This window comes from Equus przewalskii, chromosome 14, assembly GCF_037783145.1.
Source record: "Equus przewalskii isolate Varuska chromosome 14, EquPr2, whole genome shotgun sequence".
NCBI lineage: Eukaryota > Metazoa > Chordata > Mammalia > Perissodactyla > Equidae > Equus > Equus przewalskii.
In genome coordinates this window covers 29292441-29300624 of record NC_091844.1, presented here as the reverse complement: position 1 = coordinate 29300624, position 8184 = coordinate 29292441, and positions in this window count along the sequence as shown.

Sequence of the window (8184 nt, the reverse complement as noted above, 5' to 3'; positions counted from 1 at the left end):
TATTGGGATTTTAAAAATTCTAATGCATTTAATTTTTAGATAATTTTTGGAAGAATTGTCATCTTTTGACACTGAGTCTTCCCATTCATTTATTCAGGTCTTATTTTATGTCCTTCAATACTGTTTTCTAATTTTCTCTTTAAACATTTCAAACATCTTTTAAGTTTATTCCTGTGTATCTCAGTTTACATTGCAGTTATGAATGAGATATATTTTTCTATTACATTTGCTAAGAATATTTACCTTTATCAATTTTTATACATTGATCACACATCCAGCAACCTTGCTATATTTTCTAGTTTTAAGAGTTTCTCTGTGGATTTGCTTGAATTATCTCTATAGATAACCATATTGTCTACAAGTAAGAGTAGTTTTGTCTCTTCCTTTCCAATTCTTATATCTTTCTTTTGGTGTCTTATTGCATTGGCTAAAATCACCAGTACAATGATAAATAGATACTAGATGATGGAGACACATGTCTTACTCCTGACTAATAGGAGCTGCTTCTGAAATCTGACTTTTAAATATGATTTTTGCTATACATTTTTTTTATGACTACCCTATACCCTTTAGTTTGGTAAAAGGTATACTTTTTAAATGAGTGAATCTTGAATTTTACAAATTTTTTTGTATCTATTATTATTTTTTTTCTTCAATCTGTTTATATGGAGTACTACCTTGATGATTACCTTTTACTCTTAAGTTTGCTAAAAGTTTTCATTTTTTTAAATGATTGTAGAACTTCATTGAATGTTTTCTTCTGCATCTATTATAAATATAACATATTTTTCTTTAATCTGTTAATATGGTGTGCTCCTTAATTGATTTTATGATGTTGAACTTTCTAACATTCTCAGAATAAACCCTACATGATCTTGATTATTATTTTCATATAAACTGTCAAATTAGATTTGCTATTATCTTATTTAGCATTTTAGCACCTAGCATCATAAGGATAATAGGTTTACGATTTTTGTCTCTTAAACTTTCTTTTCCTGGTTTGGATATCATCGTTAAACTAGCCTCAAAAATGATTTGGGTAGCTTTTCCTTTTCTCAACTCTCTGAAACAGTATAAAATCAGGATTACTAGTTTCATAAAACTATTGGGACTGAATGTCTTTTTCAGGAGAGGGGGAAATGGCTCATAAAATTTTGATTATCAATGACCAGTTAGTGGTATATCGTTTTCTATTTTTTTCTAAAGTTAGTTTTGACAATTGATATTTTTCTAGAAAATTATCTATTCATATAAGTTTTCAAATGTATTGACAATGTGATTTATGATAATCCCTTAGAATGAAATAATCTCTTTATTTCTAGCCTTGGCCTGTCATCATTCCTTATGTTTATTATGCTTTTTCTCTTTTTACTCTTGGTAAGTCTTGTTAGGGGTTTGTTTAGTCTATTACCTTTTCCAAAAAACCACTTTGGATTTTGTTGATCTTCTCAACTGTGTCATCTTTTTCTATCATTTTTTTCTATTTCATTTTTTTGTTATCTGTATTTTTTCTTTTCTTCCATTTTCTTTAACTTTTTCCTGTTGCTTTTTTTCCTACCTACTTAAGTTGAACACAATTCATTTATTGCCAACCTTCATTTTTATTGCTACCTTCTGTTATAGAAAATTTTAAATATAAACAAAAGCAGAAGGAATAGTATAATGAAACCCCGAGCATTCATCAGCCAACTTCAACAACTTTCATCTCATGGCCAATCTTGTCTTGGCCAATCACCCACCCCAGATTATTTTGAAGCAAACTCTGACATCATGTATATTTGCAAGTAAATAGTTCAGTACGTTTTTCTAAAATATAAGGACTCACTATACATACCTAAAAATATCATTATCGTACCTAAAAAAAATACCATTATAATACCTAAAAATGTATATATAACAAGAATCTTTCATGTTAGCCAATATCTAGTATTCAAATTTCCTCAATTACTTCATAAATACCTATACAGTTTCTTTGGCTCCTAATAAGGTCCAATCATTGCAATTGGTTAATATGTCTCTCATGACTTTTAATCTATGGGTTTTCTCTTCATCTTTTTTTTTTCTTACAATTCATTTATTGATGAAGATAGGTAGTATGCCCTATAGAGTGTCTTATAATCTGAATTTTGCTGATTGCATCCCTGTGGTGGTGTTTAACATGTTGCTCTGACCACTATATTTCCTGTGGATTGGCAGTTAGATCTAAAGACTTGATCAGATTTGGATTTGATTTTTTTTTTTGACAAGAAAACTTCACAGCTGAAGTCGTGTACTTCCATCAGCAGGAATTTCTAGTTGTCTTTATGGTTGTGATGTTAAGGGCCACTAATGATCATTGCCACTATACCTTATGCCGCTTTCTGTCCTGTCATTTTGGTTGTCTGAAGTTCCTTCTCTAGTAGGTTGTTCAGGCAGAGATTGTGGGAACAATATTCTCACATTTTTTTAGCCCTACACGAAAACATCTTAAGAGCAAACTCAAGAACCATGAAGTTAGGAAAGCTACTCTGGCCTATCCTCCCCTTCTGAAATAAACACTCAACTCACTTAAACATAGGCTAAGGACTCTGACTTTTATGTTGCAGTGTGACTGCTTCTCTATTTAGACTTTTTCATGCTATCTTTTTTTTGCATTTTCTGTATATCATTCTTTTTAAAATTTCTGTTTGTCTCCTTTTCTACCTGATAAAATTTTCCACATACACCCTGACACTGTTTTAAAAATCCTTTGCTGGTTTGGAAGCTATTTACTATATTTCTGTTCTTTTAGTCTTTGCCCTTAAATTTTTAATATACCTTTTGTTATTCTTGCCTATTAATAAATAAAATTAGTCAATATTTTTAATTCTTCTCTTAACATGACAATGACCTTAACAGGCCCATTGTTTACTATCCTAAATCTTATTGCTGTTTCATGTTTTAGTTTTTTAATGTAAAAAGACTATTTTTAACAACAAATAGTTGATAAAATTGTATTGATGATTAATCAACCTCTATGTTTATTATTTTTCTTGTACTTCTTTTACTTATTATTTTTCTGGTACCCTGTGGGTTCATTTTTTTTTCCTTGCTAACCTGCTCTTTAACAGGTCTCTTAGTAAGGAAGGGTCTTTAGGTGGCAAACTCTCCTGGTCTTTGTATGTCTGAAAATGTTTGTTTTTACCTCTCTTGAATGATAGTTTGGATGAATATAAAGTTCTAGGTAGACAGTTAATTTCTCTCATTACTTTGAAGAGACTGCTCCATTGTCCTTTTTTCACTTTTTTTTATGGTGGTAAAATACACATAACAATTACCATCTTAACCATTTTTAAGAGTGCAGTTCAGTGATGTTAAATACATTCACATTGTTGTACAACCATCGCCACCATCCATCCCCATAGTTCTTTTCATCCTATAAAACCGAAACTCTATACTCATTAAATAATAATTTCCCATACTCCCCTCCACCCAGCTCCTAGCAACCATCATTGTACTTTCTGTCTCTAGGACTTTGACTACTCTAAGTACCTCACATAAGTGGAATCATACAGTGTTTGTCTTACTGTGACAGGCTTATTTCACTTAGCATGATGTCCTCAAGGTCCATCCATGTTGTAACATACGGCAGAATTTCCTTCCTTTTTAAGGCTGAATAATATTCCATTGTATGTGTATACTACATTTTGCTTATCCATTCACCTATCAATAGATACTTGAGTTGCTTCCATGTTTTAGCTATTGTGAATATTGCTGCTATGAACATAGGGGTACAAATATCTCTTCAAGACTCTGTTTTCAATTCTTTTGTGGATAGATCCAGCAGTGGAACTTCTGGATCTATGTGTAATTTTTTTTTAAGAAGTGCCATACTCTTTTCTACAGTGGCTGTTCCATTTTACATTCCTACCAACAGCGCAGAAAGGTTCCACTTCCTCCACATCCTTGCCAGCACTTATTTTCTTGCATTTTTTTTTCGATAGTCACCATCCTAATGGGTGTGAGGTCGTATCTTATTGTAGTTTTGATTTGCATTTCCCTAATGATTAGTGATGTTGAGCATCTTTTCCTGTGCTTCTTGGCCATTCATATATTTTCTCTGGAGAAATGTCTCTTCATATCCTTTGCCTATTTTGGAATTGGGCTGTTTCCTTTTGTTGCTCAGTTTTAGCAGTTCTCTATTTATTCTGGATATTAATCCATTATCAGATAAGTGATTTGCAAATATTTGCTCCCATTCTGTGGGTTGCCTTTTTACTCTGTTGATAGGATCTTTTGATGCCTAGATTTTTTTTAATTATCATGAATTCCACTATGTCTATTTTTTCTTTTGTTACCTATATCTGTGGTGTCATATCCAGGAAGTCATTGCCAAATGCAACGTTGTGAAGCTTTTGTCTTATGTTTTCTACTAAGAGATATATTGTTTTAGGTTTACGTTTAGGTTCTTGATCCATTTTGAGTTCATTTTTGTATATGGTGTTAGGTAAGGGTCCAACGTCATTCTTTTGCATATCAATATCCAGTTTTCCCAGGACCATTTGTTGAAAAGACTGTCCCTTCCTCATTGAATAGTTTTGGCACCCTCATCAAAAATCATTTGACCATATATGCAAGGGTATATTTCTGGGATCTCTATTATATTCCATTGTTCTATATGTTTGTCTTTATGTCAATACCATTCTGTTTCAATTACTGTAGCTTTGCAGTATGTTTTGAAATCAGGAAGTGTGAGTCCTCTGGTTTTGTTCTTTTTCAAGATTGTTTTGACTATTTGGGATCCCTTGAAGATTCCATATGAATTTTAGGATGGGTTTTTCTATTTCTGCAGAAAACATCATTGGCATTTTGTTAGGGATTGCATTGAATGTGTAGATCATTTTGGGTAGTAATGACATTTTGACAATATTAAGTCTTCCAATCCATGAACATGGGATGTGTTTCCACTTACTTGTGTCTTCTTTAATTTCTTTCAACAACATTTGTAGTTTTAATTGTACAAGTCTTTCACTGCCTTGGTTAAGTTAATTCCTAGGTATTTTATTCTTTTTTAAGCCATTGTAAATAGATTGTTTTTGTAATTTCCTTTTCAGATTGTTCGTTGTTCATGTATAGAAATGCAAGTGATTTTTGTGTGTTGACTTTGTAGCCTGCTACTTTGCTGAATTCATTTATTAGTTCTAACAGGTTTTTTTGTGGAATCTTTAGGGTTTTCTATATATAAGATCATATCATCTGTAAAAGAGGTAATTTTACATCTTCCTTTCCAATTTGGATGCCTTTTCTTTTTCTTGCCCAATTGCTCTGGCTAAAACTTCCAGTATTATCTTGAATGGAATTGATGAAAGCAGGCACTCTTGCCTTGTTCCTGATCTTTGAGGAAACACTTTCAGTCTTTCACCATTGAGTATGATGTTTGCTGTAGGTTTTTCATATTTGGCTTTTATTATGTTGAGGTAGTTTCCTTCTATTCCTAGTTTGTTGAGTGTTTTTATTATAGAAGGGTGTTGAATTTTGTTATACGCTTTTTCTGCATCTATTTAAGTGATCATGTGGTTTTTTCCTTCATGCTGTTGATGTGGCATATTACATCAATCCATTTTTGTATGTTGAACCATCCTTGCATTTTGGAATATTTCCCACTTGGTCATGGTGTGTAATCCTTTTAATATGCTGTTAAATTCTGTTTGCTACTATTTTATTGAGGATTTCTTTTTGCGTTTTCTCCCCAAATCCCCCCAGCACATAGTTGTGTATTTTTTCAGTTGTGGGTCCTTCTAGTTGTAGCATGTGGGACACTGCCTCAACATGGCCTGATGAGTGGTGCCATGTCCACACCCAGAATTCAAACCAGTGAAACCCTGGGCCGCAGAAGCAGAGCGCGCAAACTTAACCATTCAGCCACAGGGCTGGCCCCTGTTGAGGATTTTTGCATCAATGTTCTTAAAATAATTATGGTTTGGGTATGAATTTGTTCATAGTTTTCTTTTCTTGTTTTGTCTTTGACTGGCTTTGGTATCAGAGTAATACTAGCCTTAGAGAATGAGTTAGGAAGTTGTTCTCTCCTCTTCAATTTTTTGGAAAAGTTTGAGAAGGAATGGTATTAGTTCTTCTTTAAATGTTTAGTAGAATTCACCAGCAAAACCATCAGGCCCAGGTTTTTCTTTCTTTGTTGGGAGATTTTTAATTACTGATTCAATCCCCTTACTAGTTGCAAGTCTATTCAGATTTTATATCTCTTTATGACTTAGTCTTGGTAGGTTTTATGTTTCTTAGAATTTGTTCGTTTCATCTAGGTTATCCAATTTGTTGGCATACAATTGTTCATAGTTCTCTCATATAATCCTTTTTATTTCTGTAGACTTGTTAGTAATGTCCCTACTTTTATTTCTGATTTTAGTATTTTGAGGGGTTTTTTTCCTTAGTCCATCTAGCTAAGTGTTTGTCAATTTTGTTGATCTTTTTGAAGAACCAACTTTTGGTTTCATTGATTTTCTCTATTGTTTTTCTATTCTCTATATCATTTATCTCTGCTCTAATCTTTATTATTTCCTTCCTTTTGCTAGCTTTGAGTTTAGTCTGTTCTTCTTTTTCTAGTTCCTTAAGTTACAAAGTCAGGTTGCTGATTTGAAATCTTTCTCATTTTTTTTAATTTTCATTTTTTGCTGAGGGAGATTTGCCTTGAGCTAACATCTGTTGCCAATCTTCCTCTTTTTGCTTGAGGAAGACTTGACCTGAGCTAACGTCTGTGCCAATCTTCCTCTATTTTGTATGTGGGTCGACACCAGAGAATGGCCAGTGACAAGTGGTGTAGGTCCACGCCCGGGAACTGAACCAGGGCTGCTGAAACAGAGCATGCTGAACTTAACAGCTAGCCCACAGGACCAGACCCTTTATTGCTTGTTTAAGGTAAGCATTTATAGCTATAAATTTCCCCCTCAGCACCACTTTCACTGCATCCCATACATTTTGCTATATTGTGTCTTGTTTTCATTCATCTCTAAGTGGTTTCTAATTTCCCTTGTGATTTCTTCTCTGATCCATTCATTGTTTAAAAGTGTTTAATTTCTGTAATTTTGTGAATTTTCCAGTTTGCCTTTTGTTATTGATTTCTAACTTTATCCTGTTGTGGTCAGAGAGGAAACTTTCTATATCTATCTTGTTGAATCTATTGAGACTTCATTTGTGGCCTAACATATGGTCTATCCTGGAAAATGTCTCACGTGCAGTTGAGAAGAATATGTATTGTGCTGTTGTTGGGTTGAGTGTTCTGTGTGTGTCTGTCAGATCTAGTTTGCTTATTGTGTTGTTAAGTCTTTTATTTCCTTACTTATCTTCTGTTTGTTCTATCTATTATTGTAAGTGGGGTATTAAAGTCTCCAATTATTATTGAACTATTTCTGCTTCAATTCTGTCTGGTTTTGATTCATATATTTTGATGGTCTGACATTAGGTACATAAGTGTTTATAATTATCATACGTCTTGCTTATTGAACCTTTTATTAATATATAATGTCCTTCTTTATCTTTTGAAAACTTTTTTGATTTAAAGTTTATTCTGTCTGATACCAGTATAGTCACTCCTACTCTTTTGGTTACTCTTTACATGGAATATCTTTTTCCATCTTTTCACTTTCTTTTTCTTTTCCTTCTTTTCCCCAAAGCCCCCCAGTGCATAGTTGTATATTCTAGCTGTAGGTCCTTCTGGTTCTACTACTTGGGATGGCACCTCAGCATGGCTTGATGAGCACTGCTCAGTCTGCGCCCAGGATCCGAACCAGTGAAGCTCTGAGCTGCCAAAGAGAAGCGTGTGAACTTAACCACCCAGACATGGGGCTGGCCCCCACCTTTTCACTTTCAACCTGTTTGTGTCTTTGTATGTCAGGAGCATCTCTTGTATACAGTATATAGCTGGATCATGTGTTTTTATCCATTCTGCCAGTCTCTGTCTTTTGATTAGAGAGTTTAATCCATTTACATAAGTAATTACTGATAAGGAGGGACTTCTGTCATTGTGCTATTTATTTTCTATATGCCTTATAGCTTTGTTGTCTTTCCTTTCCTGCAATACTGTCTTCTTTTGTGTTTAATTGTCTTTTGTAGTGAAATGTTTCAATTTCTTTCTCATCTCATCTTGTATATACTCTGTAGCTATTTTCTTTGTGGTTACCATGGGTATTACATTTAATATCCTAAGTTATAACA